Genomic DNA, 19,880 nt, shown 5'->3' on the forward strand with positions numbered 1-19,880 from the left:
GTTTTAAGCACCCTCACTCAAGAACACAACAAGCCACCAGACTTTATGATACCTTAATGTCACGTTAGACCTAGTGGCTCAAGTACTTCCCTATCTGTGAATAGTTCCCAAACTGGCCCACCCTCTCCATAATATTACATATTGTGATAGTGGAAGACTTTTAAAAAAATATATTTTATTTATTTATTCATGAGAGACACAGAGAGAGAGAGGCAGAGACATAGGCAGCGGGAGAAGCAGGCTCCATGCAGGGAACCTGACCTGGGACTCTATCCCCGGTTCCAGGATCACACCCTGGGCTGAAGGTGGCGCTAAACCACTGAGCCACCCAGGCTGCCCCATGAGAGTGAAAGTCTTAAAGGCCTCCACCACAAATGGATCTTCTCCAAAAAGAACGAGGACACTTCAGCTCTCATATTGAACAGGTAACCTCAATTTGTCCCATCTTCCAGAAACACAGTCGTGGTAAAAATGTAAAGATGAAGCAAGGATGACAGCCAGCTCCCTGATTCCCTTTCCCTGCTGGCAAATAGATTTGATTAAACTTCCAAAGTCTCATGGGTACAAATATATCCTAATGATAGTCTGCCTTTGAAAAAGGGTGTCTGGAAGCTTTTCCCTACAAATAGGCTATTGCCCTAACTTTGGCTAAGTCACTGCTAGAAAGAATTTTCCCCACTTGGGGGAATCCCTCTGTTGCTCTCTAGGGATAGAGGAACTCACCTCATTGTTCAGGTGGTTCTAGATATTCAATGAGTTTGTTCATTTACAAAAACTGCATGGTCCTTATCACTCTCTATCCCCTTAAATCAGAATGTGCCAAGGGTGCTCTTACACTTAAACCAGTCCACCTCTGAGGAACTCAACCTGACGTAGCCCAAGGTCTTGCCATGAACCTTTGGTCCTTTGATCCTCATTCTCTCAACATTGATTATCCCTTTATGAAATAATTACTGGCAAGCCAGTGAAGATTCCTTACTCTTGTTTGACCATAGAAAATTCAAAATCTGATCGCTTCTAATATTCTTAAATACTGCCAAGTCTTTATTCAATATTTATTGTTTATTTATTTTTAAATTGGTTTTATTTATTATTTTTTTAATTTATTATTTCTATTTATTACCAGTAGTTCAAGTCTATTTTTCCCCCAGTCATCTCACCTCAGCCCTTTAGGTTGAAGATCTAGTCTTCTGGAAGAGATATCACCAAAAGACCAATGTTGAATCTAATCTTAGGACTAATACAGTTAACCCTTGAACAATGTAGGGGGTTAGGGGCAATGATCTTCTCTCCTGTCAGAAATCCATGGGGTACTTTTGATTCCCCAAAAAACTTAATGACTAATAGCCTACAGTTGACTGGAAGCCTCACTAATAACATAGTCAATTAACACATAATTTATATGTTATATGTATAATATTATATACTGTATAATCTTACAGTAAAGCAAGTTAGAGAAAAATCTTATTAAGAAAATCATAAGGAAGAGAAAATACATTTGCAATACTGTACTGTACAGTTTGAAAAAAATCCGTGTACTAGAGAACCTGCATAGTGCAAACCGATATTGTTCAAGGATCAATTGTACTGTCTTCCTAACCACCAACTTCTATAAACTCTAAGGAGTACAACTTTGGGTTCATTTTTCACAATTTGAAAAACACAAGGCTTGGGGCACCTGGGCGGGTTAGTTAGTAAAGTGTCTGCCTTCAGCTCAGGTCATGATCTCAGGGTCCTGGGATTGAGCTCCACATCAGGCTCCCTGCTCAGTGGGGAGTCTGCTTCTCTCTCTCCCTCTCCCCACTTGTGTTCTCTCTCAAATAAGTAAATAGATAGATAGATAGATAGATAGATAGATAGATAGATAGATAGATAAATCTTAAAAAAAAAAAAACAACAACCCATGACTCTTAATTGGAGATTGGGGAAATTCACCCCAACAGGAGACCTTAAACTGATACTCTTTTGATAATGACATGAGACAGACTACTTTCTCACTAGATTTGGAACAAGTAGATGACATCAGAGTGGGGTCAGCTTCTGCCCACAAGTCCCTCAGATTCTCCCACTTAGTCTCTTTCATATCTTTGTCATTCATTGTGTACTGTCCATTAGTTCCAGGACTTCCTTGAGTCATGCCTTTCCTTTCTGTTTCATTTTTTCTCTATTCTTCATCTACCTACAAACATTCAAGGCCTCTGGTTGCTGCACATTTCTCTCCATGTTGCATATGTTCCCTCAAACCTCCCTGATCTCCACATCATAAGCAAGAACATTTGAGATGCTAACCGAGAAAGTCATTGGATGGCAACCGTGGTCCTGACCCATTATCAAAGGACCTCTCTACACTATTTTCTCTGAATCCACTAGATGCGTTCCCATTGGCCTCAAGTCTTGGGTTGCTTCTTAATACAGCCTCTATTGCTTCTCTCCTCTGTTTTGTAATTATCTTCCCAACCAAATGCCTTGCTTCCAGAACCCTTTCTCAGCTCCGGACCACCATCAGACCTCAACAAATGGTTTAGCCAGTGCTCCAACGAGAGTGCCAACAAGGAACTGCTGACTCTGTGGACAGCTTCACTGAGCCTTGACCAAGACTCCACAGAGATTATTCTAACCCCTAAGAGTGTTCTACGATGAATGATGTCTATCTTGCGCAAGAGGGGGCACTGGCAAGGCCAGACATTGTTCCTCCAACTCCCCATTCTTTGTCTCATGATAGATTTGCTAAGATTAAAACTGTCCCGCAAACTAGCTAACCACAGAGAAAAACATTTCCTGTTCATATAACTGACTGAGACTTCTGCTTGAAAAACAACCCCAACTATAAATCACTCCATCTGCAACTTGTTTACTCCTCCCTATAAAAGTCTAAGGCAAAAACATCCTGCTGAGACACTCTGATCTTTGGATTTTGGATGTTCCACCCATTACCTGAAAAATGCCAATCTCCTTACCTGTCTAATTTTTATCTTGGACATAAATTGCATGAAAAAGTGATCAAAACCATAGAACTAGTGCAAAACCAACAAATGGACCAAGAAACAAAAATAAATCCATGTTATGTGGGAATCTGATGTGTGATAAATAAGGCACCACAAAGGAATGGCAAAAAATAAAAAATGGTTTAATTGATGGTATTGGCCAAATTAGCTCACTCTATGGAGAAAAATAAAGAAAATAAAGTTAAATCCCTACCTTATATTAAAATTAAAAAAGGGGGGAGATGTCTCAAAAAGTTAAACTTATAAATCAAATTGAAGAAAATGTAGGAAAATATCTATGAACTAGAAATGGAGGGAAACTTTCTAACCCAGACTCAAACGGTGGATGAATTTGAGCACAACAAAGTGAAACAATTTTTTTTTTCTGATAAACAATGTACCTGTCGGCAAAATTAACAGAGACATGACAGACTGACTAGGGATTACATCAAGGAGTACTGATTGTAGACTCTCATCTGTAGACCATTATTGGGGAACAAATTCAGTGTAGTGATTGCAATGAGTATTAAAAAATAAAGTAGAATAGAATGGAAAATGTCAGATTATAGTATTAGGAAAATATACTCATCAAATTTTAAGTTACATAAATAAAATGTAAATTAAAATGTACATCATACACAGTGTGTATTGGTGGAGAATATTATATTTACATATATACATGTAATATATTAATACATAGTAACATAATCACATTTAATTACAAAAATTTAATATACAATTATACATTGTTATAATCAATATATGCTATGTTAACATATTATCTTTATATGTACTAATATGATATATATTATAGATAATGTATATATGTTTATTATAATGTTAAATATCTTCTTACTGTCAATTATGAGCAAACCAGTGAAAACCATTTGATATTTGCTCAAGCAAATCACAGAGAAAACAATGATACTCAACAGAAAACTGAGCAAAGTATACCAATAGGCAATGAATAGAGAGAGAAGCCTGATTGGCTAACAAGTATATGAAGAGATACTCAAATTTATTAGTAATCTGGCAGATACATTTTAAAACTATGTTTGCAGCAGAATGACAAAAATAAAAAAGATGGATGCTACTCAGTGTTAAGGTATATGGAAACTCTTGTAGTATTGATGAAAGTATAAACTGGTTAGGACATTCTAGAAATAATCATTTGGAGGTAGTTAATGGAATTAAGAACACAAATTCTCTTTGATTCAGCAGAGAAAAATCCATGTCTAGGTGTGTATATCTGGGAGTGGTATATATAAGGGCACCTCTGCCCTTAAGGCAGCATAAAATTAGAATGCTTGCTGTGGTGGTGTTTATGGATTGCAACATTGCAGCCAAATCTAGGTTCTATCATTAGGGGAATGGATACCTAGAATGTGGTAAATGCACATTTATAATATGAATGACTATGCAACAGTTAGAAGTAACAGAGTTGGTGTATACCAAACAAAATCTGGAGTGATAAAGGAAGACACAGAATGAGATCTGCAGCATAATACCATTCAAGTCAAATATATATATGCACACGTTGCATATTTTAACACTTAAAACTAGTTATCTTTTTTTTTTTTTTTTTTTTTTGTTTTTTTTTTTTTTAATTTTTTTTTTTAATTTTTATTTATTTATGATAGTCACAGAGAGAGAGAGAGAGAGGCAGAGACACAGGCAGAGGGAGAAGCAGGCTCCATGCACCGGGAGCCTGACGTGGGATTCGATCCCGGGTCTCCAGGATCGCGCCCTGGGCCAAAGGCAGGCGCTAAACCACTGCGCCACCCAGGGATCCCAAAACTAGTTATCTTTAGGTAGTAGCAGTATGGATTTTTTCTCTTCTTTATTCTTTTCGGTATTTTTCAAGTTTTCCACAAGTTTATAGTTTTTAATAATGAGAACATATATAATAAATTTTACTATTAAAAGTCACCTATATGAAAAAATAGTCTTTCCAACAAATAGACATTTTTTCCAAAGAAGATATATAAATGGCCAATAAGCACACAAAACAATTCTCCACATTGTAGTCATTAGGCAAATGCAAATCAAAACTGCACTGAGATACTGTTTCACACACATTTGGATGTCAATAAAAAAGACAGACAATATAAAGTGTTGGCAAAGATGTGGAGAAATTGAAACCCTCTGCCCTGATCATGAGAATGCAAAAACAATGCAACCACTTTGAGAAACAGTAGGGCGCATCCTCAAAATATTAAACCTAGAGGTCCTATATGACTGAGCACTACTATTCCAAGGCATCTATCCAAGAGAGATGAAAACATACGCCCACACAAACACTTGCATGTTCACAGCAGTATGATTTATGAGAGCCAAAGGGTCCAAACAACCCAAATGTCCATGAACTGATGAGTAGCTAAATAGAATGTGGTATATCTATATAATAAGATACTATCTAGCAGCAAAAAGGAATCAAGTACTGAGTCATACACGAGCTTAAAAGGCATTTTGTTAACTGAAAGAAGCAAGTCTCACAAGATCACCGACTGTATGGTTCGATTTATAGAAAATGCCCAGAAAAAGCAACTATGGAGACAGAAAGTAGATTATTGGCTGCCCAGGGCTGGGGGTACAGAATGAAGGATGACTCCTAACAGGTATGAGCTTCCTTCTGAGGTGATGACATATTCTAAAATCAGACTATGGTGATGGTTACCCAATTCTTTATGCTCTTTAGACATTGTGATGAGTGTCAGAGCATTCTGCTTATCCCTGTTTTCAGCAATAAGGCGCTGTAACCAAGAATCACCATAATTTTCCCATCATCAATGTCTCCAAATAAAATCTGCTCATCTAGAGGAAAAAAAACTATGAAAAATATCTTTCATAATATTTTTAAATATACTTGTCTCTGGGCAGCCCCCGTGGCTCAGTGGTTTAGCACCGCCTTCAGCCCAGGGCGTGATCCTGGAGACCCGGGATCGAGTCCCACATCAGGCTTCCTGCATGGAGCCTGCTTCTCCCTCTGCCTGTGTCTCTGCCTGTGTGTGTGTGTGTGTGTGTGTGTGTGTGTGTCTCATGAATAAATAAATAAAATCTTTAAAAAAAAAACAGCTGTTTAAAAAAATAAATATACTTGTCTCATAAAATTAATACAAGCTGATTGTAAAATTTATGGAACATAACAAAATCAAACAGCTATTATTCTCAGTCAGAATATAATTGCTATTAATTTTCTGGTCTGTTTTCTCAGTTTTTATGTTTTATTTACTTTTTATTTTTTTAAGCATTTTATTTATTTATTCATGAGAGACACATGGAGAGGGAGAAGCAAGCTCTCTGCAGGAAGCCGGATGTGGGACTTGATCCCAGGACTCCGGGATCATGACCTGAGCTGAAGGCAGATGTTCAACCACTGAGCCACTAAGGCATCCCTCAGTTTTTGTTTTAAATAAACGTTGTATCTTATATTTGGATTACATATAATGCAGTATTTTATATTATTTTCTTAACTCTGATTTAGAAACCTAGATCTGGGCACTAGATGTGCTTATTCCTGGATTATTACTGGTTCTGTGACCTCTCAGGGGGCAGAGGTGGGGGAGGGGACACACTAATCCATCCATTTGCACATACCTATATGTGCACATTTCCATGGCACGTCCTCACCTATAGTGGAGCTAGGTTCTAACTCCCATCGGTGAGAGGCTAATTGAAAGCTGCATTCAAGGAATGCCTCTGAGAGTTGAGCACAGGGCCCTTCCATTGGGCCTCCACACCTAATGGGGACATAGGTTCTAACTCCCTTATGTTAGAGGCTTGTCAGAAGCTGACTACAAGGAATGCTTGTTTCTCAGAGTTAAGTAGACCAACATGTCCCTCTGAGCCTCCACAGGTTCTTTTGATGTAGGTTCTAATGCCAGTAGATGAGAGGATAGTGGAAAGGTGCACTCAAGGAACTGTGGTGTCCCAGAGGCCCACCAGCGCCCTGGGAACGCTCCTCCACAGTTTGTGGGGAGACAGGTTTGAACTCCCTTCATCAAGAAGCTATCCTTCTAGGAGGATCTTAGCCTCAGCACTCAAGCCAGCTCATTTCCCTTATGCCCCATACACCTGCTGAGGAGGCCGGGTCTCACAGGCCTCTAGGAGAGGGAGGCCTAGTGGTGAGCATATTCAGGGAGAGCTTGGTCCTCAGAGGAAAGTAGCCTGATTTCCTTTGGCACGGCACCACTCCTGAGACACCTGTTCCCATTCTCTGAGGTGAGAAGCTAGCCACTAGGGGACACTCCAGGAAGGCCTAGATCCCCTACAGGTGCACAGCCCCTTCCAAAGCCCATTGAAACTGCCTGAGAAGCTGGCTTCTCCAGCCCTTCTTGGAGACAGCCCTTCTTGGTGGAAAGCTGCCCTCCCTGGCCCCTTGGGTCCGGGGTTCAGGACAGCGAGTTCCTTTGGGTCTCTGACCTCAGGTGGGGCCAGGGCCTACCTCCCACCTGGGAGGGGCTCGCTGAAAGTTTCCCTCAAGGAATGGTAGTTCCTCAGCATTTAGGAGGTCCTGGGGTCATTTCACCTCCACAACCACTGTGGAGAGGCTGTGCCAACTCACCGCGGTGACAGATTCGTGGTCAGCTGCAGGCCAGGAAAGCTGCTTTCTCAGTGAGAAGTATCTGGCATCTCCCCTGCGCCTTCCCCACTGAGGGTGGAGCTAGCTGCTAACCTCCCTCAGCTGTGAGGGTGGGCATGCCGAAGGGTTCCCCCCAGGAGAGCCTGGTTCTGGGGGCCGGGGCAAGAAGGCGGAGGGGTAGGGTCCTCACCTCACTTGGCCCCACCAACTTACCTAGATAGCTTTCAAACCATCCTGAACACCTACGAATTTGACCTGAGATTTATTTTTTTTTTTAAGAATTGTTTTTGAAGATTTTATTTATTCATGAGAGAGAGAGAGAGAGAGGCAGAGACACAGGCAGAGGGAGAAGCCCTCAACCTGAGATTTTAAGAGAGAACAGCTGGAACGCCACAAAGAGAAGGGTTTTCACTTCTAGCAAGGTAGGAAGGCGGAAAAAAATAAAATAAAAAAGAATCGAGTGGGGGAGGGGCCCCGCGAGGAGCCGGGCTAAGGGGGGCGGCAAGAGCCTTGGGGACAGGAAAGTCCAGCCCCAGAGAAGTGGGAACTTTAAGAATCTGCACCAAATTTTTCCCGGGTGATAAAGCGCTCAGCAGGAAGGGAGAGGCAGGGGAGCCTCCAGTCTCCCAGGGTCACTAACAGAGGAGGGGCGCCCCGGGGAGAGCGCACCGCACACCTCGGGCCGAGCATGGTGAAGGGCTGGAGCCGCACGGGTGGGGCCTTGGGGAGAAGCCGGGGGTCAGGCGGGGGCTCCAGGCGGAGGGGGCTGCACCTGCTGCCTTCGGGAGCTGCACCCCGGGAGCGCAATTCCAGCAGCGCAGGCCCCGGAGCCCAGGGCGCCGGGGGACACAGCCCAGATCCCCCCGGGACAGGCGGAGGTGGAGGCAGGTGGACACAGGACAGCGAGGACGCTCCTGCCCCCGGGCGCCCCAGAGCTGTGCAGGTCAGCGCCCCCCGACACCCCGGGAGCATCCAGGCCAGTGTGGACAGGGAGCTGCGGTGGTTACTGCGGGAGCTGACTCCAGGGCTGGAGAGCTGGCTGCCGCCAGTGGTGTTGTTCCTTCTGGTGACACCGTGTGCTTGGGATGGAGTGGGGCCATCAGGGAACAGGGGCCTCACGGGGTAACCAGCTCCCACTGAGCCCGGCACCCAGCGGGGGGTGGGGCATCCCCCCAGGTGCACACACCTGAGAGTCAGCACAGCAGCCCCTCCCCCAGACCAGTTGGAAGGACAAGGGAAGAGCAAGTTCTTGACCCAGCAGCGCTGGAAAGCTTCAGGACCAAGGGGAAACCGAGAAAACATAGTATATAGAACTAGAGGGTCCCCCCTTTAAAAAATTTTTTTCCTTTTTCCATTACAATTCATTTTTTATATCAGAGTAAAAATTTCAATTATTTTTTTCTCTTTTCTCACCTTAGCTACAATAAATGACCAGGTCTTCATTTTTAAGTTTCTTCCTTTTTCACTTTCATATTTCTATAATTACATGTCTTAGATATATTTTTCACTTCTGGATTCCCTTCAACATACTCAACTTAATTTTGGGAGACATACGAGATATGGGTTTTTTGTTTTGTGTTTTTGCTTTCTCTGCGTCGTTTTGTTCTACAATGGCAGAAGTTAATACCTTCTAAAACATGACCAGCGTGCACTCAGAACCAAGTGGAATACCATGCTGGTTCATTCTGTGAGATTATATTCTCTCTTCATTCCTATTCTGCTCCCCCTGCCTTTTCTCTCGTTTATGTTTTGGTGGTCAGTGTTGGGGCTTTCTATAAGTATCTCTGCTTTATATAAATTTTGGACTGAGCATCTTCTAACATACAGAACTTAATACACTCAGAACCAAGAGGATCACCCTCTAGGACCCCTCAGGTAGACTACATTCTCCTGCCACTACAACTTCTTCACCACCACCATCTCCAAGTCCCCCCCCCCTTTTTTTTCTTTTTTCTCTTTTTCCTCTTTTAGTTTTTTCTTCTTCTTTAGGATTTTTGGCCTTTCATTTTTTACTACTTTGTTTTAAAATTTTTCACTTTAGTGGTCCTTTTGTTTTATTTTCTTCTGATCTTCATTTTCATTTTCTCGTCTCTGACCTTGTCAGAATCATCTAGGGTGAAATTTACTTAGGTTGTGGTTGATATTCTTGACTCAGCCTGCTCATACAGCCACTCTGCACTGAACAAAATGTTACAGAATATGGATTACAGTTTGATGTCAGCCAATTCAGAAGCATGATTATAAAGCTACTGGTGGCTCTGGAAAAAGCATACAGGACTCTAGAGACTTCGTTCCTGCAGAATTTAGATCTAATCAAGTCAAAATTAAAAATAAATGAGATGCAATCCAAACTGGATGTCCTAATGGCTAGGGTTAATGAGGTGGAAGAAAGAGTGAGTGACATAGAAGACAAGCTGATGGTAAGGAAGGAAGCTGAGGAAAAAAAAGAGAAAAACAAGAGACCATTAGGAAAGGCTAAGGGAAATAAATGATAGCCTCAGAAAGAAGAATCTATGTATAATTGGGGTCCCAGAAGATGTCGAGAGGGAGAAAGGACCAGAAAGTATATTTCAACAAATCATAGCTGAGAGCTTCCCTAATTTGGGGAAGGAAATGCATTCAGATCCAGGAGATAGGCTCCCCCCGCCCCCGCAAAAAAAATCAACATAAACCATTCAACACCTCCACACTTAATAGTGAAACTTGCAAATTCCAAGACAAAGAGAAAATCCTTAAAGTAGCAAGAGACGAGATTCTTAACTTATACGGAAAAAAATATTAGATTAACACCAGACCTCTCCACAGAGACCTGGCAGGCCAGAAAGGGCTGGCATGATATATTCAGGGTACTAAATGAAAATAACATGCAGCCAAGAATATTTTATCCAGCAAGGCTGTCATTCAGAATGGAAGGAGAGATAAAGAGCTTCCAAGATAGGCAGAAACTGAAAGAATATGGGACCACCAAACCAGCTCTGCAAGAAATATTAATGGGGACTCTGTAAAAGAAAGAGGAATCCCAAGGAAATAATTCACAAAACAGGGACTGAATAGGTATTACGATGACATTAAATTCATATCTTTCAACAGCTACTCTGAACGTGAATGGGCTAAATGATCCCATCAAAAGACGCAGGGTTTCAGACTGGATAAAAAAGCAAGACCCATATATTTGCTGTCCACAAGAGACTAATTTTAGACCTAAGGACACCTCCAACCTGAAAATGAAAGGGTGGAGAACCATTTACCATTCAAATGGTCCTCAAAAGAAAGCTGGAGTAGCAATCCTCATATCAGATATTAAACTTTATCCCAAAGACTGTAGTAAGTGATGAAGAGGGACACTGTATCATACTTAAATGGTCTATCCAACAAGAAGACCTAACAATCATGAATATTTATGCCTTTAATGTGGGAGCTGCCAAGTATATCAATCAATAACCAAAGTAAAGAGATACTTAGATAATAATACACTAATAGTGGGAGACTTCAACATAGCAGTCTCTGCAAATGACAGATTTCTAAGCACAACATCACCAAAGAAACAAGGGCCTTGAAAGATACACTGGGTCAGATGGATTTCACAGATATATACAGAACATTCCATCCAAATGCAACTGAATACACATTCTTCTCAAGTGCATGTGGAACATTCTCCAGAATAGACCATATACTGGGTCACAAATCAGGTCTCAATTGATACCAAAATATTGGGATTGTCCCCTGCATAGTTTCAGACCACAATGCTTTGAAACTAGAACTCAATCACAAGAAGAAATTTGGAAGAAACTAAAACACATGGAGGTTAAAGGGCATCCTACTAAAAGATAAATGGGTCAACCAGGAAAACAGAGAAGAATTAAAAAGATTCATGAAGGGATCCCTGGGTGGCGCAGCGGTTTGGCGCCTGCCTTTGGCCCAGGGCGCGATCCTGGAGACCCGGGATCGAATCCCACGTCGGGCTCCCGGTGCATGGAGCCTGCTTCTCCCTCTGCCTGTGTCTCTGCCTCTCTCTCTCTCTCTCTGTGACTATCATAAATAAATAAAAATTTAAAAAAATTAAAAAAAAGATTCATGGAAACTAATGAAAATTAGGATACAACCATTCAAAATCTTTGGGATACAGCAAGAGTGGTCCTTAGAGGGAAATACATTGCAATACAAGCCTCCCTCAAAGAATTGGAAAAAAACTCAAATACACAAGCTAACCTCACTCCTAAAGGAACTGGAGAAAGAACAGCAAGTAAAACCTACACCAAGCAGAAGAAGAGAGATAATAAAGATTCAAGCAAAACTCAATGAAATGTAGACCAGAAGAACTGTAGAATAGATCAACAAAACCAGGAGTTTGTTCTTTGAAAGAATTAATAATATAGATAAACCATTAGCCAGCCTTATTAAAAAGAAAAAAGACTCAATAAAATCATGAATGACGGAGGAGAGATCACAACCAATACCAAGGAAAAATAAACACTTAAAGAAACATTATGAGCAGCTATATGCCAATAAATTAGGCAATCTAGAAGAAATGGATGCATTTCTGCAAAATCACAAATTACCAGAACTGGAACAGAAAGAAATAGAAACCTGAACATGTCAATAACCACAAGGAAATTGAAGCAGTCAGCAAAAACCTCCCAAGAAACAAAAGTCCAGGGCCAGATGGTCTCCCAGGAGAATTCTAAAAACACTTAGAGAAGAATACCTAGTCTACTAAAGCTGTTCTGAAGGATAGAAAGTGAGGGATACTTCCAAACTCATTTTATGATGCCAGCATCACTTTGATTCCAAAACCAGACAAAGGCCCCATGAAGAAGGAGAATTATAGACCAATATCCCTGATGAACATGGATGCAAAAATTCTCAACAAGATACTTGCCAATAGGCTCCAACAGTACATTAAGAAGATTATTCACCATGACCAAATGGGATTTATCCCTGGGATGCAAGGTTGGTTCAACACTCGTAAAACAATCAATGTGGTAGATCACATCAACAAGAGAAAAAACAAGAACCATATGATCCTCTCATTAGATGCAGAGAAAGCATTTGACAAAATACCGCATCCATTCCTGATCAAAACTTTTCAGAGTGTGGAGATAGAACATTCCTCAGCATCTTAAAAGCCATCTGTGAGGGATGCCTGGGTGGCTCAGCAGTTGAACCTCTCTGCCTTTGGCCCAGGATGTGATCCTGGAGTCCCGGGACTGAGTTCCACATTGGGCTGCCTGCATGGAGTCTGCTTCTCTCTCTGCCTGTGTCTCTGCCTATCTCTCTGTGTCTCTCATGAATAAATAAATGTTTAAAAATCTTTAAAAATAATGAAAAAGAAAAAAGCCATCTGTGAAAAGCCCACAGCAAATATCATTCTCAATGGGGAAAAACTGAGAACCTTTCCCCTAAGATCAGGAGCACGACAGGGATGTCCACTCTCACCACTGCTATTCAACATAGTACTAGAAGTCTTAGCCTCAGCAATCAGACAACAAAAAGAAATAAAAGGCATTCAAATTGGCAAAGAAGAAGTTAAACTCTCCATCTTTGCAGATGACACGATACTGTATGTAGAAAACCCAAAAGACTCCACCCCAAGACTGCTAGAACTCATACAGCAATTCGGCAGTGTGGCAGGATACAAAATCAATGTCCAGAAGTCAGTGGCATTTCTATACACTAACGATGAGACTGAAGAAAGAGAAATTAAGGAGTCAATCCCATTTACCATTGCACCCAAAAGCATCAGATACCTAGGAATAAACCTAATCAAAGAATTAAAAGATCTATACCCTAAAAACTACAGAACACTTCTGAAAGAAATTGAGGAAGACACAAAGAGATGGAAAAATATTCCATGCTCATGGATTGGAAGAATATTGTGAAAATGTCTATGCTACCCAGGGCAATTTACATGTCCAATGCAATCCCTATCAAAATACCAGACTGTCTTCAGAGAGTTGGAACAAATAATCTTAAGATTTGTGTGGAATAAGAAAAGACCCCGAATAGCCAAGGGAATATTGAAAAAGAAAACCAGAGCCGGGGACATCACAATGCCAGATTTCAGGTTGTACTACAAAGCTGTGATCATCAAGACAGTGTGGTCCTGGTACAAAAACAGACATATAGATCAATGGAACAGAATAGAGAACCCAGAAATGGGCCCTCAACTCTATGGTCAACTAATATTTGACAAAGCAGGAAAGACCATCCACTGGAAAAAGGACAGTCCCTTCGATAAATGGTGCTGGGAAAATTGGACAGACATGTGCAGAAGAATGAAACTAGACCATTATCTTACACCAGACACAAAGATAAACTCAAAATAGATGAAAGATCTAAATGTGAGACAAGAATCCATCAAAATCCTAGAGGAGAACACAGGCAACACCCTTTTTGAACGAGGACACATCCACTTCTTCCAAGATACACCATTGAAGGCAAGAGAAACAGGCAAAAATGAACTACTGGGACATAATCAAGATAAAGAACTTCTGCACACCAAAAGACACAGTCAACAAAACTAAAAGATAACCTACAGAATGGGAGAAGTTATTTGCAAATGACATATCAGATAAAGGGCTAGTATCCAAGATCCATAAAGAACTTATTAAACTCAACACCCAGGAATCAAACAACCCAATCATGAAATGGGCAAAGGACATGAACAGAAATTTCACTAACAAAGACATACACATGGCCAACAAGCACATGAGAAAATGCTCTGGATCACTTGCCATCAGGGAAATACAAATCAAAACCACAATGAGATACCACCTCACACCAGTGAGAATGGTGACAATTAACAAGACAGGAAACAACATATGTTGGAGAGGATGTGGAGAAAGGGGAACCCTCTTGCACTATTGGTGGGAATGTGAACTGGCACAGCCACTCTGGAAAACTGTGTAGAGATTCCTCAAAGACTTAAAGATAGAGCTACCCTACAACCCAGCAATTGCACTGCTGGGGATTTACCACAAAGATACAGATGTAGTAAAAGACTGAGACACCTGCACCCCAATGTTGATAGCAGCAATGTCCACAATAGCCAAAATGTGGGAGGAGCCTCAGTGTCCATCGAAAGATGAATGGATAAAGATGATGTGGTCTAGGTATACAATGGAATATTCCTGAGCCATCAGAAATGACAAATACCCACCATTTGCCTCGACGTGGATGGAACTGGAGGGTATTATGCTGAGTGAAGTAAGTCCATCGGAGAAGGACAAGCATTATATGGTTTCACTCATATGGGGAATATAAGAAATAGTGAAAGAGATTATAGGGGAAAGGAGGGAAAGTGAGTGGGAAAAATGAGAGAGGGTGACAAACCATGAGATACTTTTAACTCTGGGAAATGAACAAGGAGTAGTGGAAGGGGAGGTGGGTGAGGGGATAGGGTACTGGGTGACAGGCACTGAGGAGGGCACTTGACAGGATGAGCACTGGGTGTTATACTATATGTTGGCAAATCGAACTTCAACAAAAATAAATAGATATATATAAAAGGAAAATCAGGAAAATCAACATCTCTAAAAGCAGAGTTAGGCTTGCCAGTAGTAGAGGCAGGATAGTATATTGGAAACCCACCATAATTAAAGGGAAGTTTCGACCTACATGTTATTCTCTTTAAAATAAGAGACTTTCAGAAGTTTAATTCTTTTTTTTTAAAGATATTTATTTATTTATTTATTCATTCATTCATTCATTCATTCATGATAGAGAGAGAAGCAGAGACACAGGCAGAGGGAGAAGCAGGCTCCATGCAGGGAGCCTGATACGGAACTCGATCCTGGAACTCCAGGATCACACCCCAGGCCAAAGGCAGGCGCTGAACCGCTGAGCCACCCAGGGATCCCCCAGAAGTTGAATTCTAAAACCATCCAGTTTCCAGTTTTATGAAATGTTCTGACTGGAAGTGAAATGGAATCCTCGAGGATGTTCTCATTTACATAGATGTATTCATTTGTCTAGGCCCGGCCTCTCAAGTTAATTAGAAGATTCGAGAAGTGTCACAGGGACTGAAGAGAAAGTCACTTCCTAGATTGAGTACTTAAATATTTTTCTACATAAAGGCTTGAGAAATTTTCCAGTCTTTGAAGGGAGAAGTGTGACTCCACTTATGTAAAAAATAATCCCTTTCTGTTTTGGCCTGGCTGTGGGCTACACTGAGTGCTACTGTCACCTGGTGGTGTTTAGATGAATAACCACTTTTAGGAAGGGTGGGTACTCCACAGTTATCCACTCCCTAGTGACTTATTTCACTGGTCGGCGTACCAGGTCATTTGTTATTTGCTTGTGCATGTATATATGTATGTATGTAAGTATCTGTGTGTGTATTTCAATGAACACATGGTTGATTGATTTTTAAGTTTATTTATTTAAGTAATCTCTACACCCAAGGCGGGGCTCCAACTCAACACAGAGACATCAAGAGTCACATGCTTTTCCAACTGAGCCAGCCCAGGGCCCCTCAATGAACATATTATTTTTGAATACTTTAGACTTACAGAAAAGTTATACAGTTAGTACAGAGAGTTCCTGTATACTCACCTAGATTCACCTTCTCATTAACGTCTTACATTACCATGGTACATTTGTCACCTCCAAGAAGCCAACATTGAGGGGGTCCCTGAGTGGCTCAGCAGTTTAGCCCTGCCCTCAGCCCAGGGCGTGATCCTGGAGTTCTGGGATCGAGTCCCACATCGGCCTCCCTGCATGGGGCCTGCTTCTCCCTCTGCCTGTGTCTCTCCCTCTCTCTCTATGTCTCTCATGAATAAATAAATAAATTTTTTTAAAAAAGAAGCCAACATTGATATAGTACTAGTTATTAAACTCCAGACTATTTCTGGATTTTACTTTTGCACTAAAGTCCTTTACCTGTCCCAAAAGCCCTTCCAGGATACCAGATTCTATATAGCTACCATGATTCCTTAGTCTTCTCTAGTCTGTCAGTTTTTCAGTCTTTCCTTATTTTTCATGATCTTGATAGTTTTGAAGACTGTTGGTCGGATATTTTGTAGAATGTCCTTCAATTTGGGTTTGTCTGATAAATTTTTCACAATAGACTAGACTGCATTCTCTGACATTAATCTTGATGTTAACTAGCCAAGCTAGTACTTGCCAGGTTTCTCCCCCGAAAAGTGACTCTTTCGCCCTTTCATTACTCCATTCCTAAATTCAGCCTAACTTAAGGGGGAGAAGAGGATAAACTCCACTTCCTTCTTTTTAAGATTTTATGTATGTATGTTTGTATGTATGTATGTATGTATTTATTTATTTTTAAGATTTTATTTACTTATTCATGAGAGACACACACACACACACAGAGGGACAGACACAAGCAGAGGGAGAAGCAGGCTCCCTCTAGGAAGTCCTATGTGGGACTTGGTCCCAGGACCCTGGGATCATGACCTGAGCCAAAGGTAGGCATTCAACCACTGAGCCACCCAGACATCCCTAGACTCCACTTCCTGAAGGGGAAGCATCCATATAAATGGTTTGAAATTCTTTTAAGGAAAATCTAACTCTTCTCCCACGTTTATTCATTCATGTATTTATATCAGCATGAACTTGTAGATATTTATTTTACACTTTGGGTTATAATCCAATGTAATCCTATTGGTTTTGTTCAAATTGCACCTTTTACCAGTGGGAGCTCTTTCAGGCTGGTTCTTGTCTCTTTGACATTCTACCTCCCTTTTGTTTTCTGAGTACTTCCTTTGCATATGTATTTTTCATTTAAAAAAACACTTTTATTTTTTATATATACTTTTTTATTGTTCAATTTGCCAACATACAGTATAACACCCAGTGCTCATCCTGTCAAGTGCCCTCCTCAGTGCCTGTCATCCAGTCACCCCATCCCCCCACCCGCCTCCCCTTCCACTACCCCTTGTTCATTTCCCAGAGTTAGGAGTCTCTCATGGTTTGTCACCCTCTCTCATTTTTCCCACTCATTTTCCCTCCTTTCCCCTATAATCTCTTTCACTATTTCTTATATTCCCTGTATGAGTGAAACCATATAATGTTTGTCCTTCTCCGATGGACTTACTTCACTCAGCATAATACCCTCCAGTTCCCTCCACGTCGAAGCAAATGGTGGGTATTTGTCATTTCTGATGGCTGAGGAATATTCCATTGTATGCATAGACCACATCTTATTTATCCATTCATCTTTCGATGGACACTGAGGCTCCTTCCACAGTTTGGCTATTGTGGACATTGCTGCTATAAACATCGGGGTGCAGGTGTCCCGGCATTTCATTGCATCTGTATCTTTGTGGTAAATCCCCAGCAGTGCAATTGCTGGGTCGTAGGGCAGGTCGATTTTTAACTCTTTGAGGAACCTCCACATGGTTTTCCAGAGTGGCTATGCCAGTTCACATTCCCACCAACAGTGCAAGAGGGTTCCCCTTTCTCCACATCCTCTCCAACATATGTTGTTTTCTGTCTTGTTAATTGTCACCATTCTCACTGGTATGAGGTGAGAGGCATCTGGCTGGCTCAGTCAGGAGAGCATGTGACTCTTGTTCTCAGGGTCATGAGTTCAAGCCTCATGTTTGGCGTGGAGCCTACTTAAAAAAAAAGAAAGAAAAAAATACTTTTAGGAAGCAAGAAAACTATCTTTATAATTCCATCATCCCAACACAACCAGTTAGCATTTTAGTATTTTGTTGTTCACATTTTTGAAACATAGTTTTTATTTTATTATTTTTTTAAAGATTTTATTTATTCATGAGAGACACAGAGAGAGAAGCAGAGACATAGGCAGAGGGAGAAGCAGGCTCCCTGCATGGAGCGCGATGCGGGACTTGATCCCAGGACCTTGAGATCACATTCTGAGCTGAAGACAGATGCTCAACCACTGAGCCACCCATGTGCCCACATAACCTAAATTTCACTATACAGTCTAAACCCTCCAGCTCAGTGCTTCACGTAGAGAGGTGCAGTGTGTATTAACACCCAAGTGTGCACACACAGTATCTATCAGCAAAATGCAGGTATACCACTTCCCACTACTAAGGTATCAAAGTAAGTATCTTACATGTACCAACAAGATCAGTTATACGTTTGAATGTATCTAGTCTACGCCATCTATTATTTAGCTTCTTTTTCCTTACCTTTTTGAGGTACATTTGACCAGTAAAAATCACATATATCTAAGGGGCATAATGTGACGGCTTGATCTGTGTTTAGCTTCCCATAGTGGGAGGACTTAATAAAGAATGAAACCATGATATTCAGTCTTAACAGAAATACTCTGCAATGCCTCTAAATCTAAACCAATGGTGTATATCCCAAATTTGGTTCTTTGGGGTATTTTTATTAAAGAGGAAGACGTTACTTTTCCGCAATTTTCAAGCTTTCTTCATACTGACTTTTTTTTTTTTAGGGACCAAATCATTAAATCATGCCCAACCTCCTGGCTGCCTGGTTTTACAGGTTCTCATACTCCCCGCTTCTCATAATGTCTAGTTTGTAGTAATGATTCAGAATAACAAACTCTACACTAACGCATACAAGACAGGTACGAAATATGGTTAACATCTGTTGTGTTTCTGCCGTGTTTGTGAGGCTGTTGGGTTCTCATACCCTTGTGATTGCTTCTCTTCTTTGGCAATGGAAGACTATGGGCCTTGCAGCAGGGCAGAGGATACACTTCTGGACCTGCCGCTTACTAGTTGTTTTGCCCTGGACAAGTATTTTTTAACCTTTCTGTGCCCATTTCTACAAGTGAGAAATTGAGTTCTCCTATATTGCAAGATTTTTAAGAGGATTCAATTGAGAAAGTACACGGGAAAGCTTTCATTTAGTCTAGTCTGTCATAGACAAGCATACAACCTTTATTTCTTCCCTATCACTTTCCAAACTCGACACTGATGCATTTGGACCTACTCCTTGCATTAATTTGTGTTTGATCTTCTTTCATTCCCCCATGTCAGAAGGTCCCTTCAGCAATCTCAGTTAGAAAACTACTCCTTAGGGGTGCCTGGATGGCTCACCAGTTAAGCATCCAACTTTTGGTTTTGGCTCAGGTCATGATCTCATGATTGTGGGGTTAAGCTTTGCATCGGGCTCTGTGCTCAGCAAGGAGACTGCTTAAGATTCTCTCCCCCTCCGTCCCTCCCCCTGGTCAGGCTCTTTCTCTCTCTCTCTCTGTCAAATAAATAAATAAATCTTAAAAAAAAATGAAAAAGAACTACTCTCTATCCTCTGGTCACTAAGAGGAAAATATGCAAGGGACTAAGATTATGTGACCTCAGTGGTTTTCAGTTTTATGTTTTTGGAACCCTCTGTTCAAATGAAATATC

This window comes from Canis lupus, chromosome 8 (genome assembly GCF_003254725.2).
Source record: "Canis lupus dingo isolate Sandy chromosome 8, ASM325472v2, whole genome shotgun sequence".
In the NCBI taxonomy this organism is placed as follows: domain Eukaryota; kingdom Metazoa; phylum Chordata; class Mammalia; order Carnivora; family Canidae; genus Canis; species Canis lupus.